At 43.4% G+C, this 20,964-nt stretch overlaps 1 long non-coding RNA gene across 1 annotated transcript; it reads right to left on the bottom strand.

Annotated features, from left to right (window-relative positions):
• Positions 1-2,721: 2,721 nt before the first annotated feature.
• LOC131701972 (uncharacterized) lies at positions 2,722-4,539 on the bottom strand. The gene is made up of 3 exons (XR_009309206.1): positions 4,133-4,539; positions 3,935-4,031; positions 2,722-3,494 (listed from the first exon to the last, which is right to left on the bottom strand). It is a non-coding gene; the product is annotated as an uncharacterized LOC131701972 (long non-coding RNA).
• Positions 4,540-20,964: the final 16,425 nt, after the last annotated feature.

Raw genomic sequence — 20,964 nt, 5'->3', positions numbered from 1 at the left:
CTCAGGCAGGTCGCGAATCAGCGCTGCCTGGTAGACTGTCAGGAGGCTGGCCACGTTGGACAGTCTAACTGCCTCTGTAGCCGCGGCATAACCCTTTTTTAGGTGGGCCTCCGTAATCCTACACTGCCTGTTAGGGCAGGAAGGGTCCTTAGCCAGCCCCGAAAGTGTCGGCGTCTTTACTAGTGCGGCGAACGCGGCGCCCACTGGCAGAAACAACGCCAGCCCAGCTTCGCTCGCCCCGTGCATGGTGAAGGCCGAAGCCTTGCGAGAAGTCGCAGGGGCGGAGGCCGGTGCTCCCCAGGTGGACTGCACCTCCTTAATAAAATCCTTGAATGCCGGGAGCATCCTGGACTGAAGGGGCGGAGCCGATGGCAATTCAAACAGAGAGCGACGTGTTGGCTCTGATGCGGGCCAGTCCACGCCTAGATGGCGGGCTGCCCTCTCCACCACTGACCAGATAGGGTCATTAGTATCCAGCACTTCGGGGTCGTCCTGCCCAGAGTGCTGGGATGCCACCTCAGGCTCTGTGTCTTCAAAGAGCGGGTCTGCATCAGATGCGTCCCTTGAGACAGCATCGGCGTCCCACTCTACTTCCTGGGGAACTGGTGGAGGAACCATCGGCTGACTAGCGCTGGGTCCGGTAACCATCTCTGGGGCCCGAGGCACCACGTTCGCTAGAGTCATGAGGAGGGATTGTTGTCCCATCATGAGCTCCATGAACTGCGACATCTTGGAGGTGAGCTCAGCCACCCCAGATGTGTCTTGATGCCGTCTACCCCTTCGAGGGGAGCGGGAGTGTCTTCTCCGGCGAGGCGATCGAGATCTGGATCGCGACTCTCGACGGGGGCGAGCCCCGCGAGAGGAGGGGCTGCGGGAACGTTCCCGAGCACGCCTAATTGGAGACCTTTGACCAGCTGTAAGCTGGGAAGATGGGCTCATAGGCTGAGACGTCGCCGGCAGCGACACGATAGACGATGGTGGGGCCGAGACGGTGTGGGACGAGCCCGAAGATGGGGAACGACCTCCCACCGCCTTCCTAGCTCTCTGGCGTAGGGTGCGTGTTTGAAACCCCGCACATAGCTGGCAGTATGCCCTGTCTGCCAGGGCAGATGCTGCATGGTCCGGCCCTAAACATGCGACACAGTCCTCATGAGGGTCGCTGGCAGGCAACTTGGCCTGACAGGTCACACAACGGTGGAACCCAGACATATTGACGTCAAAGACGAGAGCGAGGTGCGCGTCGTCGAGCGCCGAAGCGCTGGGCACCAAGCGTCAAGCACCTGATGTGCGTGCGTCGAGCGCCGCCGCATCGAGTGCCGAGGCGTCGAGGGTGCGTGCGTCGAGCACCGAGCGCCGAAGCGTCAAGCACCGAGGTGCGTGCGTCGACGTCAAGGGTGCGCGCGTTGAGGCGTCGAGCGCCGAAGCGTCGAGCACCGAGCGTCGAGCGCCGAAGCGTCGAGCGTCGAGCGTCGAGCGTCGAGCGCCGAAGCGTCGAGCGTCGAGCGTCGAAGCGTCGAGCGTCGAGCACCGAGCACCGAGTGTCGAGGGTGCGTGCACCGAGCGTCGAGCGCCGAGCGTCGAGGCGCGTGCGTCGAGTGTCGAGGGTGCGTGCGTCGAGGCGCCAAGCGCCGAGCACCGAGCGTCGAGCGCCGAAGCGTCGAGCGTCGAGCACCGAGCGTCGAGCACCGACGTTGATGGAAACGTGCACCGAGCGTCGAGCACCGAGCGCCGAAGCGTCGAGCACTGAGCCCCAAGTGCAGAAGCACTAAGCACCAAGCGCAGAAGCGCTGCACAAAGCGCCGAAGCGCTGCACCAAGCGCACAAGCGCTGACACCAAAAGCGCCGGAGCGCGAGCGCCGAAGCGCGAGTACCGAGCGTGGAACGCAAGCACAGACGCCTAAGCGTCAGCTGACCCGCCAAGCGGAGACGCAAAGTGCTGGTACAGTGTCTGGTGCTGTGCAATACCTACCTGAAGGTGCTGGGGATTTTGCACGTTGGTGGTTGTCTTCCTTTGTATAGTGAAGGGAAAAACTTTTTTTTTTTTTTTTTTTTTTTTCTTGTGGACGCTGCAAAGGGAAAGGGAGTGTAGTGCAATACCACGTGGCGGGAACGCGCCGCGGGGGGGGGGGGGGGGGACGACTGCAGAGCAGACTACCCGCACACACACACGGTATAGCCTAAGCTTGACCGAGGATGCAATTGCGCGTGGCCAAGGCCAACGCAACACGCGTCCGACACACAATGTAATATATAATAAATATATAATTACACAATAATACAATATATATAGAATATATATATAAAAAAAAACCACACAGTAAATAATAAAAGAACAGAGGAAAGACGGGGAGACCACGAAGAACGCAATGCCGAAGCAAAGCGAAAAGGAATATATAATGTAAACACAAAATATATCCTAAAATAATACAAATACACAATAATAACAATAATAACTGAAATAAACTCGGAGAAGGGGATAAACCAGCTTCTCAAGCCTAAGCTTAGTGAGTACAATCAGTTAAATTAGCTCTAAGTCCTACCGCTACTGATGCTGAAGGCAAAAGAGGAAGTGACTCTCCGCGCGCTGCGTATAGTAAGCTCCCAAGGGGGCGGGCTTACACGGCAGCTTGCGCGGAGGCCTATCGGCAGCTTTGACATAAAGCTCAGCCAATCCCTACTGCCTGACGGCAATGTCCCATACCTTGATGGTTATTTTCGACTTGAAAGGGAACTAAGACTACCATACCAATTAAAAATGAAAGTGCAAAAGCATCTGCAATATTTCTCCAAATAAAAACGTCTCAATATAGAATCAAGGTCTCCTGAAAAAAAAAAGTCTTCAAAATAAGTAGTTGTGTGCTCATGAAAAATAAACACTGAAGACAATGAGCCTTATTAACAATGCCCTACTGTACATATGTAAATAGCTATAAATTATGACAGGCATTACCAAATTTTAGTGTTAGTATAATATACTAAGCTGGAATGCTTAGTATAAAATGTTCAAAAAAACATATAGTAAAAAACAAAATAATAAATCTGTTTCACCTTTACTTACCATGCTTACCCATGTGTGTAACTCTGCAAATGGAGCACATATACTCCTCCATACTGATGAGGTCATCTCGCTGTAGATCTTCACACTGGCCATGGAACCATTCGCCACACCTCCCGCATTCCACCAGCAGCTCCAGTCCAATCCTGTATGGTCTCCTGCATGTGCAGTAGACCTCCACATCACAGAAATGTACCTCTGGGAGGGGAGTTCTCTCACAGCTCGGGAAAGGAGTAAGAGATCCAGCTACAAAACAAGAAAAAAGATGATCACGAATTTGCTTTTGATCATAACATAACTTACCTGGCTCTTCACCCATGCAGAGTGCGAGGCTGTTTGCGATGGTAAACAGTCCACAGTCACTACATCCCTGCTGCTGCTGTACATGTGGCCACACGATCCAAACTGTCTTTCCACTGTACTGCAGCAGTGATACAACCTGGGAACAGAAATCATGGTTATTATTAATTCCCAAAGAGTCAAACACATTTAAATGGGGCACCCTTTTTTTTTGGGGGGGGGGGGGCAGTCATTGTTGTCAATGGGTGTTGCATCTTTTTGTACTGGAAATTGTCCTGATGCACCTATCTGTACAAAACATAGCAGATTTCCACCCCCTGTGGATGACACATTAATCACATTACAGATGGATGTCATGTGACAATGTGACACTAGCTCTAATTAGTCTGTAAACTGCAACCTGTTGTCAAATGATGTTTTGAGAGCACGTGCTTACAATCTGTTTAACTGGCTATCAAGAAAGTTTGTTACCAGACTAAGCTCTTAGTTTTCTACATATTACAGACTGTGTTTAAATTCTGTTTGTTCTTCCATTCTTTGTCTGACCTCACTATAAAAGTTTAATGATGTAATACTCACCGATCATGTACCATGGAGAAACAACTTTGATTGGCTTCAGTTCTGGGGCAACAGTCTTCACCCTCTCAAATCTCTGGCATGCTTCACAATTCAGGATCTTAAGGGAAACAGTAATGATGAAACAAGTAATACTTAAATCATGAATGGAAAAGCGACAAAAAGCAAAAAAAATAAGGTTTTTAAAAAATAAAAAAGTACCCATTGCTCCACGTCCTTTACAATCCCTTTCCAGTAAAATCGTTGAATGATTTTCCCCATCATTCTCTTCATCCCAAAGTGTCCTGTGTGAACTTCATTGCGAATGGCAGTCTTCTCCTCTTCATCGGTCACAACCCTACGGAAACACTCTCCATTCTTCTCAGGGACATACAGGTACTTACCTGACAGATAAAACAAAAGTAAAGATAATACTACAATAAATACTTCAATGAGTGGAGGTTTTTAAATGAATGTTTTTAAAAAGAATGAGCTAAAACCTATTCAAAAGAATCAGAACCACTGACAATACTGACATGTGGAAAACTGTCTCTGCCCTTTATAATGGTCATTTCTTAGACTCTTAAGTTACATATATATATATATTCTTATTTAATGCAAATTCTGTTTTCTGGTACTCACATTTCTGCTATTAGTTATATAGAGAGATGTTTTAATCTTTTAAACCTTTTTCTTTCATATATATATATATATATATATATATATATATATATAATGTTACACACACACGTTTATCATTTATTTAAATGTCTATGTACATCTTCAAAAATACAGGACGGCTTCAATAACTTATAATGTATTAATATTAATTTTCGATATTTATTTCTTTTTTTTTACCTTTCAAAAACGAATGTAATGGCTTTCTTTCTGATACCCCTCTTCTCTTCTTTGGTGGCTTTTTCAGGATACTCACCTGTGCTGAGGTAGCGATATACCGCTCTCAAGTTATCCATATCGATTGATAAATGTAGTTTTCTGAGGGGGAAAAAACACAGTATTACAAATTTGTACTGTAAAAAGAAAAATGATTTGATTACAATTGTATGATGGCGCCAACGAACTCCAACTGTCAGTGTCAAGATCTGTGGAGCAAAAGCAGTTTTTTTTATTTTTTGGGGGATATTAGGAGTTAGGATGGTATTTACTCGCGCATAGTTTTGAATGTTATTTCCGAATCTCTCCTTTAACATGTATGAAGGGGACACTATTACTTAAAACGTGAGTTAACGTCTTCAAACCTGTTAACAGTGAGCAGTTACCTTGGGATTACACCCCAGGTTTAGACGCACTGATTGGACTAATGTATCCGCAGGCGACCTGACTCACCGTTTCAACGGTGTCAGTAGTGCTCAACAGAAAATAATGTATACAGAAAAATATTGTATACTGGCCATGGGCTTTGGTTTTGCCCAGAGCCATAACTAAGCATTTAGCTAACGGGGCATGCAAATATAGATATATATATATATATATAAATTGCATGCACCTCTGGTTGAAGCAACCGGAGGTGGATGGAAAGACTCCATATCGCAGCTACCGGGGCATGTGTCGCGCCCCCGAAATAAATATAGCCAGACTACGCCACCTTATGTTTAAAGAAAATAAGGAATTCTGTTCTATTATAAATTACCTTCTACTTTCATTGACACAGGTTCGAATTATCAACAAAGGGGGACAGCAACTAGCCCACATCAAAGAACACAGAGAAGTAGCAATATGCAATTCTTTATTAAAAACAGGAAATAGTCAAAACTTGGCATTAATATAGCACACCTCGTCACCAACAAGAAAAGTCAAAGTAATACAGTAAAATGTGCATGACCAGTCCTTATTCAATATTGCACTTGCCCTGGCTGGATTGTCGGTAGGGGACGTGGTTCCAATCTCCTGCCACCCCAAATTTCAAAACTGCTCAATTATCCCTTTCCCAACAGGGGGCGCCACTCCACCACCGAGTCCAAGCCAACAGACTAATAGCACCAAGCCTTCCCCAGAATCAATTGAATGGAGAAAGAACGTTTCAATCTGCAACCGAGCAAGGCCTCCAGTCTCGATCTAAAAGATATTGCACACGACACAGGTTTCCTAATAAAAATAAAGCAAAAGATCAGTGCACTTCAAGACATTCCAATTCATCTACTGCTTTATCCAACAAATTAAAATAGTATAATAAAACCAGAGAGGTTACTATTAAACAAATTACTAGTTAAAATTAATCACAAACACATATCTATAACCATATGCCAATACACAGATATCTAGATCTATATATAAATGCACAGTATAATCTAGCAACAGATATAACCTAATAGCATATACAACCTAGCAGCTTTATGTAGTTTAGCAACAGATACAGTCCTGAAACGTTATATATTTTTAGCAGCAGATACAATTTAGCAGCATTGTCTAGTGTAGCAGCCAAGTATAATCTACCAGCATTTGTAGCAGTAAAATACAGCCCTGCATCAGTTTAATTCTGGCTGTAATGTAAAGCAGGGAACAGGGAAAAGACTCCGCTGATAAGTTATAATAAAAAGTAACAATAACTCAATGAGAAGGTGTGTAACTACTATAGTTCAAGCATAATGCACCACAACAAAACACTTAGCTGATGGATGACGACCCACAACTCCCAATCCAGCGTCTCGGGCAGCTCTCTCTCTCTCAAAATGCTCGTGCTTTTCACTTCTCTCCAACCAACGCCGCTCAGCTGGTCGTCTTCAACTCCTCACGTCCCGATTTCTCTTCAGTCTCGTTCCCAGTACCAGTGGCGACGCATAGGGGGGGCACGCCTGGTCACGTGCCCCCCCAGATTTCTGCCAGGCAGTGGCTTAGCCACTGTGTTAGGATCGTTCACACTGAAACATGTGTAAGAAATTCCAATATTGTTATATTTTTCGCTTCCCATTATAGCGGGGCGGACGTGGCATGGGCGGCGCTGATTTTTCTTTTCGCTCACGGAAAGAACTTTTTTATTTACCGCGTTGCTATCAACCAATGAGAATACATAAGCAAGCTGTACTTGCTCAACCCCAAACACAGATGCATGAAACATATATGCTATCATTACTGTATATGCTATGTAGCCTAGCTACTACACACATAGATGTGGTAGAGGACATCTACTATGTAATGAGTAGCCTATGTATTTACATAGAATGCACTCGCCTCATGACATATCTTATTGCCAGCTGACCTCTCCAGCAGCCAGCCTACTAATAAGATTATTATTTTTCACGGATTGTGCAGCCAGCTTCATCAAGGGACGGTAACCAAGTCCATCCAGGTCTTGGAGATGGAGTGGTAAATGTACAACCTGTTATTAATTGAATAACTAAAGAAATAAATCAGAATGAAAACAGTTCTGGACGCTGCTGAGAGAAAACCGGCAAAACTGTTTCAATTCCTGAGTTCGATTACCTACTTGTTTTCATTCTGATTATTTGTTTAGGCTACAACGTGTCCGTCAGCGAATGTCAGTGCAGTGTGATACCAAAAAAAAATGAGTGGTTGGATTTGCTGTCAATCAACCAAGTTTTTTGTTGGATCAGCTGTTTGTACATGTTTTTGTGTTTAAAGGCGCTGTAGTTATACAATGTAGTTAATGCAACTGTGTACACAAGTCCCTCCTCCCCCGAACCTCCAGAAGATTAGGTACCATCGGCAGTCCTGCGTCAGTCAAAGAGTAATTACATTAGTCAGGATTTGTGAAATTAAATAAAATGGGTTGCTTTGCTTTGAACACCAAATGTGAAATAAACAACCATAAGTACGAATGAAATTATATATAGTTACTTATTATCAAAATGTGAAATTGAAATCTGATGCGCATGTTAAAAGTTCAAGTCCTTTGCTTCGTATTTCCTTTTTTGTTTTTAAACGGAAGTGTTCTGAACTGAATCTCTCTTTTTAACTATTTTGCACAACAGTGTATTTGGTTATTGGATCTTCTTTTTTTTAAAAAAAAGTTCTTTAGTTTTCGACAATAAAACGTCAATGCACTAATAAGAAATCAGGTTGCCAATTTCACCACTGTGACTATTCACCTTAAAAAAGTTACCATTGCCACCCTCTCCCGAAAAAAAATCCTGGCTACGCCACTGTTGCCAGGGTTTATTATTTAAAAATGCGCAGTTTATTTCAAACTTTCAAAACATAATAACATAACAAAGAGTGTCTAAGACCCTTCACCGTTATATTTGTTCTCGTGTGAGACTTTCACTTTTTCAGTCAGCGAAAATATGTGCTAAAACGGAGTGAATTTGAGCCCTGTTAAAATGGCAAAAAGACAGCTACGTTTGGAGTTTTTCTACAACAAAAAAGCTAAACCTCCAACGCCAGAGACATCAACAGAAACCGAACCTGACTCTTCTGTAGTTCAGAATGTTACGAACAACACATATATGTATTTGCATGCCCCGGTAGCTAAATGCTTAGTTACGGCTCTGGGCAAAACCAAAGCCCATGGCCAGTATACAATATTTTTCTGTATGCATTATTTTCTGTTGAGCACTACTGACACCGTTGAAACGGTGAGTCTTAGGTCGCCTGCGGATACATTAATCCAATCAATGCGTCTGAACCTAGTGTGTAATCCCAAGGTAACTGCTCACTGTTAACACGTTTTAAGACGTTAATTCACGTTTTTATTAATACAGTGTCCCCTTCAGAGATGTTAAAGGAGAGATTCGGAAATAACATTCAAAACTATGTGCGAGTAAATACAATCCTAACTCTTAACATCAAAAAAAAAAAAGAAAAAAGAAAAAAAATAACAATACTATATATATATATATAATTGCATGCCCCGGTATCTACGATATGGAGTCTTGCATGCCCCGGTAGCTACAATATGGAGTCTTTCCATCCACCTCCGGTTGCTTCATTCCGGAGGTGCATGCAATTTATATATATATATATATATATATATATATATATATATATATATATATATATATATATATATATATATATATATTTGGATGCCCCGGTAGCTAAATGCTTAGTTACGGCGCTGGGCAAAACCAAAGCCCATGGCCAGTATACAATATTTTTCTGTATGCATTATTTTCTGTTGAGCACTACTGACACCGTTGAAACGGTGAGTCTTAGGTCGCCTGCGGATACCATTAGTCCAATCAATGCGTCTGAACCTGGTGTGTAATCCCAAGGTAACTGCTCACTGTTAACACGTTTTAATACGTTAATTCACGTTTAAGTAATACAGTGTCCCCTTCAGACATGTTAATGGAGAGATTCGGAAATAACATTCAAAACTACACTCTAAAAAGTAAGGGTTCTTTGAGGGTTCCTCAGGGAACCTTAGGGTTCTATTGCAAGTTTTTTTTCACAGTAAGGGTTCGTTTGGGAACCTCTGGTTGCTGTGTCTAATATAATATTGCAAAGGGTTAATCTTAGAACTCTTTATATCAATACATTGTAAATTGTGCTCTACAATATTGATGTGCAAATCGCAATTTTTAATACACAATACATGATGAGAGAAAAAGTCTGTCATAAAAAGGTAAACACCATAAATGGTTATAATTGTGTACACGGTATTGAGAGGAAATCAAAGGGCAGATAATATTTTGCCAAATATTTAAATAGAATTTATAATAGTATATGTATGTATAACATGTGTATTGTAGTTTAATGTTAGCCTTTAGGCGTAATTCGGGGGATGTCGTAGAGGGCGCTCTCCCGCTTTGCGCTCCTTTTTTCTTCTTATCCTATTTCCTTTTCTTTAGCCTATCTTACCTTCCCTCCGTGGCATCCTGCCCGGTAGCGTCCGCGATCTCTTCCGGGTGGAAGCTGATCCCAGTTCAGCCTCATTTAGTATTTCCAGCCAATCGCACAATGCAGCGCTCGCCTCGTCAATTATTAGGGCATGGCCAGCACTGCTCCACATATGTGTTATTGGCTGCCCCTCCTGTCTATCTCGCTCTCTTTTTCTACTTTAACCCAGCACTATTTCCGCTTCCTTGTCTGTGTTTGTTTTTTGTTCCTCCTCCTCCCCACCTCTGCTCCTTTCCATATCGCACTGTCCGTACAGGACTCCCTCAGGGGGGGAAGTGAGTCTCACTCCCCCGGCTGTCCGGGTCGGCCTCTCGTCTCAACCACTGCCGCCCGGCTGTTCCTCGCCGGCCTGAGGGGACCCCCGGCCACATCCTATTCTTCTGCTGCTTATGCGCTAAGCCTTCCAGGCCTCAACCTTGCTGTCCCATCTCCTCTCTTCTATTTCAGGTCCAGGACCATTTCAGCCCCCTCATGCAGTAGGCCGTGCCTCCACCTGCCGAGCGGGCCCCGACCGAGGGGGGGGGGGGGTTCTCTGTTTTCGTCTCTCCTAAACGGACCCGAGACACTTTTTCCTAAGCTCTCCACGCCGCCCAGCTGCCAGCTTAGCTGCCTGAGGATGCTGCACTGAGTTGCGAAGGATCTGTCCTTTTGTCCTGTTCGTCCCCTTCCTGTCTCTTGCTCCACTAAACGCCCAGCAGCCAGAGGATGCTGCCTGACCCGTCGGGAGCGAGAGTCAGTTTGTTGTATGTTATATGTCTAAACTTTGCTCTCTCTCTCACTTTTACGTCACCCAGCAGTCGGAGGATGCTGTCTGACCCGGCGGAAAGTGTTTATATCTAATCCTTTGCTCTTCTCATGTCTCCCTCTCTACGTTGCCCAGCAGCCAGAGGATGCTGCCTGACCCGACGAGAAGGGAAAACTCCCCTGCACAACACAATACAACATAAATAAATAAATACATAAATACATAAATACATTATAAATACTGTACCTCTAATCAATCTGATCACTTTAGAGGAGGGGCAGTTTCAGTTGCCAACAAACAGCATATATCTTAAAGTGCAAAGGAAAAAAGTGAGTGATCCACAAATGTTTTCGGGAGTAGTGTAAGCTTCAGGAAAAACTAAACACAATTTCAAGCCGTCCTTTTAACTAACAGACAAATATTCTTTCATGAAAAAAAGGTTTTCTTTCAAAAACTATTTTACATAACTTTCTACTGTCAATTCAACTGCTGTAGAGAAACATATATATATATATATATATATATATATATATATATATATATATATATATATATATATATATATATATATATTAATTGGCTCACATAGCAGACTTTATTGACCATGTTGTTTGGTCAAGATGCATTATGCTGTATGATATTAAACAGCTGATCCTTTTGCTTGACTGGGCAAGGTGAGTATGGGCACATGTTCATACAATCCTTTGGCTCTAAGTCTGGGCAAGGTGGGGCTTGTTTTATCATGTCAAGCATGTGATCATTTTGCCTAGACATGGTCCATCTTACCAGTTTAATGTTACCAGGGGCTTAGCTAGGAATAGATTTTTACTGAGGCAAAAATCAAATTTTTGTCTAAAAAAAAAAACAAAACCCTGTGCATATCCTGTTCATGTTACGAAGGTGAAATTTATCATATTTTAAAGCCTGGAGACTATTAATGCAAACTGCAAAGCGATACAACAAATTCCTAAAATTACCCTATTCACACTGTTAGAAATATGTGATATTAAAAGGACAAGAAGAATAGAAGTTATAGATATGAACACGTAGATGGGTTTATACCTTCATTGAGAGACATGCGTTTGGTTCACTGCTATTGAAGTTAATGCTGACACTGATGACACTGATGCTACAACTGGAGCTGGTAAGACTGGTGCTGCTACTTCTGGAACTGATGCTGACACTGCTGGGACTGGCAGGACTGGTGCTGCTACTGCTGGAACTGGTAAGACTGGTGCTCCTACTGCTGGAACTGGTAAGACTGGTGCTGCTACTGCTGGAACTGGTAAGACAGGTGCTGCTACTGCTGGAACTGGTAAGACTGGTGCTGCTGGGACTGGTAAGTGGTTCTGCTACTGCTGGGACTGGTAAGACTGGTGCTGCTACTGCTGAAACTGGTAAGACTGGTGCTGCTGGGACTGGTAAGACTGGTGCTGCTACTGCTGGGACTGGTAAGAGTGGTGCTTCTACTGCTGGAACTGGTAAGACTGGTGCTGCCACTGCTGGGACTGGTAAGACTGGTGCTGCCACTGCTGGGACTGGTGCTGCTACTGCTGGGACTGGTAAGACTGGTGCTGAAACTGGTAAGACCGGTGCTGACACTGCTGGGACTGGTAAGATTGCTGATACTAATGCTAAGACTGATCGGACTGCTGAGACTGTATGATGCCACAATTAAAAACTGATTTAGAAGACTTTACTTTAAATCAGGGTTTGCTAATCCTCCTATGGCCTGATCTATCGAAACGCTGTAACACTTCCTCCTGGGACATGTCCGCACATATTAGCAGGGCAAGGCCATTCAGTCTATTTTTACCCATACTGCTGCGAGACCAATCAAACATATCGAAACAATGCACTCAGTTAAACTCTTTGTCATCATGAACAGAGACCGTAAGAATCTGTTTGCTGCGGAAAACACGTACTGTCTATATGCTGTCAGAGAATATTTGTTTTTACACTTGGGGCGGGGCAAAAAACATGCAAGGATTTTTTTGTTTGTTTGTTTGAGAACCAAACTAATACACTTATCATATATCATCATGAACAAAGACAATGTTGCTTTAAATGTACATAAATCTACTTTAAACTGCTTCTGGTGTACAGAGGTCAAGGTTGAACGTGGCGCACTGTCCGTGTCTCATTCATGCTGGAACGTAGCTGCAGTTTACTTCAGTATCCAGTGCGTGGTTACCACTGAACAAGCTGTTTAAAGATGCTGAAAATGATTAATAAATAAATAAATAAGTAAATAAATAAATCACCTGTATTAAAAACTTTGGATTTTTGTCTCTAACGAAAACATTCGGAATATATATATATATATATTTTTTGAACTGCTGTTGCCAAACAGTGAATTTATAAATAGAATTACCTCCAATTCTTCTAGCCCATGGCATCAAATACAATACATGAAAAGTATTAAAAACTAACAGCTATAAATTATTACATCAGGGGAGAGGGATGGTGTTGAAATTGAAGAATTAAGGGAATGGGAATATGCAAATAAAGATGATCACAATATAACGTAAGATGCTGCGTCAGCATTTTATTTTTAAAATACAGTGTAAGTGATTTATTTTTCTGTTTTTTATTTTTTTATTTTTTATTTTTTAAGGACCCTACAACTCCCACACCTGTCATTATCTGGGGAAACCCCTTCCATCTTGATACAAAAATTGGTCTGAGAATGAATGGACAACATTTACTTGCTGAGGAGGCTGTGTGGTCCAGTGGTTAAAGAAAGTGTAAATGGCTGAAGTGTAATGCTGGCTCCAGGGATCATCTTATTTTGCCTCCCTGGCGCATCAGCACACACGACGGCTGCGATGCTGGCTCCGGGGATCAACCAAAGTGCGGCCTCCCCAGCGCATCAGCATGACAACCGTCTGGATTGAGCTAAGTAGGGTACATCTCTGGGGTTATCAAGTGGGCACCTTCCATCCTCAGTGTTTCGCCGACTAGCCCACGACACTTCAAGAGGGCTCGACGGTGAGTCTGGCGTCCCAGCATGACCCCCCTCCGTCCCCCACTCAACTCAGCCCAGCTTACTTACCTGTACATCAGCATTTCTTTCTTTCTATTGTGCTTGGGATCCCCAGCCAGAATCTTTCCGTCTCAACCACAGCCAGTTGCTGCTCCTCTCTGCTGCTTCAGATAAGTTCTTCACTGTGCGACGCAACTCTTTGCCGCTGAATCCGACGTCTCTGAGAAACCGGGTTGTAGAGTGTGCCACAAATATATATATTTGCATGCCCCGGTAGCTAAATGCTTAGTTACGGCGGTGGGCAAAACCAAAGCCCATGGCCAGTATACAATATTTTTCTGTATGCATTATTTTCTGTTGAGCACTACGGACACCGTTGAAACGGTGAGTCTTAGGTCGCCTGCGGATATATTAGTCCAATCAATGCGTCTGAACCTGGTGTGTAATCCCAAGGTAACTGCTCACAGTTAACACGTTTTAATACGTTAATTCACGTTTTAAGTAATACAGTGTCCCCTTCAGACATGTTAAAGGAGAAATTCGGAAATAACATACAAAACTATGCGCGAGTAAATACCATCCTAACTCCTAACATCCAAAAAAAAAAAAAAGAAAAAAAAATAACAATTATATATATAGCTACCTAGATTGTATTGAATTAACAAAACAAATAATAATAATTAACTGAGAGGTATTGGAGGAAAAAATACACCTATTTTGTTTATAACTTTTAGAATGTTTGTATGCTGTAGCTGCAATATTGAGTCTTTCCATCCACCTCCGGTTGCTTCATTCCGGAGATGCATGCAATTTATATATATATATATATATATAAATTGCATGGATCTCCGGAATGAAGCAACCGGAGGTGGATGGAAAGACTCAATATTGCAGCTACAGCATACAAACATTGCTGTAGCTGCAATATTGAGTCTTTCCATCCACCTCCGGTTGCTTCATTCCGGAGATGCATGCAATTTATATATATTATATATATATATATATATATATATAAATTGCATGGATCTCCGGAATGAAGCAACCGGAGGTGGATGGAAAGACTCAATATTGCAGCTACAGCATACAAACATTCTAAAAGTTATAAACAAAATAGGTGTATTTTTTCTTCCAATACCTCTCAGTTAATTATTATTATTTGTTTTGTTAATTCAATACAATCTAGGTAGCTATATATATAATTGTTCTTTTTTTTTTTCTTTTTTTTTTTTTTTTGGATGTTAGGAGTTAGGATGGTATTTACTCGCGCATAGTTTTGTATGTTATTTCCGAATTTCTCCTTTAACATGTCTGAAGGGGACACTGCATTACTTAAAACGTGAATTAACGTATTAAAACGTGTTAACTGTGAGCAGTTACTTTGGGATTACACACCAGGTTCAGACGCATTGATTGGACTAATGTATCTGCAGGCGACCTAAGACTCACCGTTTCAACGGTGTCAGTAGTGCTCAACAGAAAATAATGCATACAGAAAAATATTGTATACTGGCCATGGGCTTTGGTTTTGCCCAGCGCCGTAACTAAGCATTTAGCTACCGGGGCATGCAAATATATATATATATATATATATATATATATATATATATATATATATATATATATATATATATATATATATATATATATCTGTCTATTAAAACGCGTTAACTGTGAGCAGTTACCTTGGGATTACACACCAGGTTCAGACGCATTGATTGGACTAATGTATCCGCAGGCGACCTAAGACTGTCCTATATATAAATTGCATGGACAGATGCCTTGACCAGTCTGCACCCAGCTACCTCCAGACCCTCATCTCTCCCTACACCCCCACTCGACCTCTCCGCTCCGCCTGCACTAGAAGACTAGCTCTACCACCGCTACGCTCCCCTGCCTCCAAAGCCCGCTCCTTCTCCACCCTTGCTCCGCAGTGGTGGAATGACCTTCCTACAGATGTCAGGACTGCCCAGTCCCTGACCACATTCCGGCGCCTCCTTAAGACTCAACCCCTTCAAAGAGCACCTGTAGAACTCCTCTGTTTGTATCCTGGGACACTATCACCCTTCATGTAAATGTGCTTTATTTTGCTCTTATCAGCCCCTATTTTACTGCATTTAATCCTGTACTTCAGAATACTGTAATCTGCCAAGTTTTTAACCTGTAGTACTTTGTATTTACTCACATCCTGATGTAACTATCACTATTACCTGCTGTATTATTGAATTGTGGTTTGTCAAACTTGTACTTTACTTGAACAAAAGTTATTGTATTGCTTGCTCTTATTGTTTTACTTGTATTGTAACGCTTGAAATGTTTTTGCTTACGATTGTAAGTCGCCCTGGATAAGGGCGTCTGCTAAGAAATAAATAATAATAATAATAATGGACCTCCGGCACCGGCGTAGATTTAGCTAGGGATGGTAGGGACATGTCCCTACCAATGTCAAGGGACCGTTGAATTGTCCCTACCAATAATTTTGATAAATCTTAAACGTCTTTTGTCAAGTCATTTTATCTGCTCCACAAAGGGTTAACTCTCTCAAGCCCCCCGCCCCTCCCCCTCGTTAGTCCTCCCTCCTCCAAAAAAAACAAAACAAAAAAAAAACGCTAATTTGATTGACTTTGGCCCTTCCATACTGCATCACTGTAACACGGACTCAGTGCGTGGCTGACGTCAGGGACCAGCAGAGTGTGTTGTTTTCATTGAAGTGCGAAAGTGCACAAGGACTCGGGAGTGAAAGGTAAATCTCCGGGTTTAAAATAATAAAAAAAAATTCTAGTCATTCTTAAACGGTGTACATTGTGCCACAATTTTCACATTTATTTTAAAAAATAAGAATAAATATAATCAGTTTAATTCGATGTTTGTGTTTGTTGGTTAATGCGTTGTCATATTATTTCAATCCTCCTTCCTCCCTTTGTAACTAACTTACTCCTTGCTTGATATTTTTGTATCGTGTGTGTAAAAAGCGAACACGAACATATGTATTTGATTGAATGGACAGTGTGACTATCCAGGCGGCTAAATAAATGCACTATATTATATAGGCAGTAATAAAAAATATATAAAAAGTCAAATTAATGGTGGGGGGGGGGGGGGGGGGGGGGGGACGACGACAGATATACAAATAAATGTCAGTGCGGCGTGAGTAAAAAAAGGTTGAGAACCGCTGGTTTAGGCTGGACTCTGGAAAGACGCTCATCTGAAGTTGCCGCTTGCCGGTCAGGCTGATGAGTGTGAGCCACTGACTGAATGAAAGCCAGGTGCCGCGGCTGAAGGTATTGTCAGCTCGTCAGCAACATAGTTTGAGAGAATAAAGCTACCTACCTACCTACCTATTACGTTAGCGACCCATTGCTAGCTGCTAACCCAACGTCCTTGGTGGCTAGCTAGCTTGTTTCACAGCTAAATCATTATGTGTGTGTGTGTGTGTGTGTGTGTGTGTGAGAGAGAGAGAGAGAGAGAGAGAGAGAGAGAGACTTTTGACTTTTAACAATCCTTTATTAAATAATATAACAGTACTACATTTTCGTTAGAATGCTAAAGGAAAAAGAAAGTCTAAAAAACTATTAAAAAGCAGACTATGATTAAAAAATAAATAAATAATAAATAAATTATTTGTTTTTATAAAATCACAATGAGCTCTCCCTCCTCACTGAGCGAGCAGACAGCCTCTCCCACACACCACCTCTCCTGGAAGCTCTGTAGGTCATTAAAAAGTTTAAAATAGGCAAAATCAACCTTTAACCTGCTAACCACTAGTACTCTGAAGAGTCTGACCACATCTGTCTGCCCTATGCCTGTCCGCTTATTCCTTCTGGATATTAAAATGGCCAACTTTGCCAAACCTAAAAGGAAATTTATCAGCACACAAGTATGCTTGTGTTTTTGCCTATAGGGGACCCCAAAAATAAAAAGTGTCAGAGTAAAAACTGCTCCCAGCTGTTGCAGTCTCTCTTGCAGGAGGCTGAAGAGGGGCTTCAGTCTCCTACACTCGCTGTACATATGGAAAATTGTGTCTTCCTGCTGACAGAAGTCACAGACCGAGCTGATTTCATAGTTGATTCTGTGCAGAAACCGGCCTGTGGCCAGGATACCATGCAGGAGCCTCCACTGGAGATCTCCTGCTCTCTTGTCTAAGGGGGGTTTGTACAGCACCCTCCATTCTGGGGTCCCCTCATCTCCCAGAGACAGATGAATCCTCCATTTGGTATCAACCATCCCTCTCAGTTTGCTGCAATGGGTTGCCTTAATACACAGTTTATACATCTCTTTACTATTTAAATTTACAAAATCTATATTTAAGTTTTTGTAGTTTTAAGAGCTTTCCTTTCTCTTCCTCCTCCCCCTCATCTTCTTTAATCTCTACTGGAGTTACCAATAACACAGGAAAAGCAGCACCCTGTCTCTGATCCCCCTGTTCTTGAGCCATCTCCTCTCTCAGAGCCTCACTGATCTCCGGGGAGAGACAGCTCCTAACCTGACTCACCATCCTTTCCACCTGCCTCTCGCTGCGCCAGCCCAGCCTGGCAGCCAGCTCAGCCGCACTGAGCCAGCGAGAGAGTTCAGGGGTCATCAGGTGAGCCAGCCTGACTATTCCAGCCCTCACAAAGCTGGTCTGCAGAGCCTGTGAATGAAGGCACTGCACTGAGAAGAGGGGATTGAAAAGAATGGGCTCCTCTAGCAGCCTCTGGGCTGTCATTGAAGCTTCCTCTCTTCCCACCCTCACTGTTCTCCAAGTCTGTAAAACACTTTGATAAAAAGACGGCAGGTCAGAACTGTCCAGAGCACCGTGGTCAATTAAAAACAGGTCATATTTAAACCCCAGCCCTCCTACTTTACTTAAAAAAAACAGGCAAGCTGCTTCCAGTGAGCCCCCTCCCCAGTGTACAAGAGTCTCTGTACTGTTAATAAACGAAAAGCTGCCACCCTGTCTGCGATACTGACCAACCCCTGCCCCCCCTCATCCCGGGGGAGATAGAGCACAGCCGGCTTCAGCCAGTGATTCCCACCCCAGAAAAACTCTACAAGGAGCCTCTGCAGACTGGTCACCAAGTCTCTAGGAGGATCCAGACAAACCAACCTATGCCATAGCATTGAGGCCACAAGATTGTTAATGACCAGGACCCTCCCTCTATAGGACAGCTGAGCCAGCAGCCCCCGCCACTGACCCAGTCGGCCTTTCACCTTCTCAATCAACCCCTCCCAATTCCGCTCCATGTAAGTATCAGTACCAAGGAACACGCCCAGCACCTTCATCCCTGTCCTACCCCACCTCAAAACCTGGGGCAAAACAGGAGGGCCACCCTCCTGCCAGCTCCCTGACAGGAAGGTGTCACTCTTGGCCCAGTTAATTCTTGCGGATGATGCTCTCTGAAACACACTTAAACTCTGATGCAGTTCCTGGACGTCTCTTTTATTACTAATAAAAACAGTGATATCATCAGCATATGCTGACACCCTCACTATAGCAGGAGGGGCTGAGAAAGGCACCGTCCAGCCCGCCAGCTTGCTTCTCAACAGAGCCAGCAGGGGCTCAATGGAGATGGAGTACAGCATCCCAGACAGGGGGCAGCCCTGCCTGATTCCCCTGCACACTGAGAAGGGTTGACTCAGCCCACCGTTTATTTTTAAAACGCTAAAAACATTACTATATAAAAGTTTAATAAATTTAATAAACTGAGGGCCGAACCCAAAGGCTTCCAGGGTCTCAAAAAGGTAGTGGTGGTCGACGCGATCAAAAGCTTTCTCTTGATCCAAAGAGACCAGTCCCACATTAAAATCACCCTTCTTAGCTATCGATAAAAAATCCCGGATTAAAAAAATATTATCGAATATTGTTCTCCCAGGTACACAATAAGTCTGATCAGGGTGAATTATTTTATCCAAACAGTTCCTCAGTCTCATCGCTAAACTTCTAGAAAATATTTTTAAATCGGTACATAACATTGAGACAGGTCTCCAGTTTTTAAGCACGCACAAGTCCCCTTTCTTGGGCAGCAGTGTGATGACGGCCCTGCAGCAGCTTAGAGGCAGCTCCCCCGCCTCCAGGCTCTCTTGCAGCACCAACAGCAGGTCTGGCCCCAGCTCCTTCCAGAAGTGCTGATAAAACTCCACTGACAGTCCATCGATCCCTGGTGCTTTACCTCTGGCCAGCTGCTTGACAGCAGTGGTCAGCTCTTGAAGAGACAGTCCCATTTCCAGACTCTGCTGCTCCTCCAAGCTCAGACTGGGCAGTCCCTCCAGTAATGTATTGATATCAGTCTGGTTACATGACTCACTGCAATACAGGTCAGTGTAGAATTGCACCGCCGCATCATTAATCTCCTCCTGACTAGTCAACTCTCTACCGCAGGGCAGCCGAACACAGGACAACCGCTTCCTATTTGCTCTCTTCTTCTCTAAACCAAAGAAGAAGCTTGTAGGAGCATCCATATCTCTCAGCTCAATAAATCGAGATCGCACTTGTGCCCCCCGCACCTTCTCCTCCAGCATGCTACCCAAAGCTTGTCTCCGCTCCACCAGGGTCTCCTTTGCAGCTGTGCTCTGCTCAGTCTCTAACTGTAGGATCTCTCTCTCTAGCTCTCTTATGACTGAGTTCAGTGACTTGGTTATATCTAAAGTGTACTGCTGACAAAATAATTTAATTTGTGTTTTTCCTATATCCCACCACTGCCTCAGATTCTTAAATTGGCTTTTTTGCTCTTGCCATTTTAACCAAAAATCCTTAAACTGTTTTGTAAAATTAGTATTTTGCAATAATTTGGTGTTAAAATACCACTGAGATGCCCTGTGTATTTCTTTACCTGTAATTGCTGTGATCAGAGTGCAATGATGGTCAGACAAGCTGTTCGGTATTATTGTTGCTTGTGTGAATTTATTGAGGTGGTGTTTGAGTGCATATATCCTATCCAATCTTGCTCTAACTGTATACTGAGAAAGGCGGTGTGACCAGGTATACTGGCGAGTGGTGGGATGCAGACACCTCCAAACATCAACCAAGCCACTGAACTTTAAAATAGCAGCCAATTCTCTCGCTGAAGGAGGATGAGGTTCAATACTATTCCTATCCTTATTAAAATCTACTGTACAGTTAAAATCCCCTCCCACTATTAATATATCATCATCATGTACTGTTAAAAGAGTCTGCTTTAAAACATTCAGGAATGCAATTCTATCCCTTCCTATATTCGGAGCATAAACATTAATAAAATCATAAACTATCTGTCCTATCTTAGTCCTCACTTTTACAAGCCTCCCTCTAATTATCTCTTTAAAATCTAAAATGTCAACTTCTAACCCTGGTTGAAAAAGCACAGCCACCCCTGTGCTGTTATTTGTTCCGTGGCTCAGCACACACTGCCCTCTCCATTCAGCAAGCCATCCTGCCTCATTCTCTCTGTCTGTGTGTGTCTCCTGTAAAAAAGCCACTCCCACCCTCTTCTGTTCTAAAAATTCAAATAACTGTGCTCTCTTAAAATCCTGCCTACAACCATTGACATT

Source organism: Acipenser ruthenus, chromosome 2 (genome assembly GCF_902713425.1).
Source record: "Acipenser ruthenus chromosome 2, fAciRut3.2 maternal haplotype, whole genome shotgun sequence".
Lineage (NCBI taxonomy): Eukaryota > Metazoa > Chordata > Actinopteri > Acipenseriformes > Acipenseridae > Acipenser > Acipenser ruthenus.
This window is presented reverse-complemented; position numbering and strand designations above follow the sequence as displayed.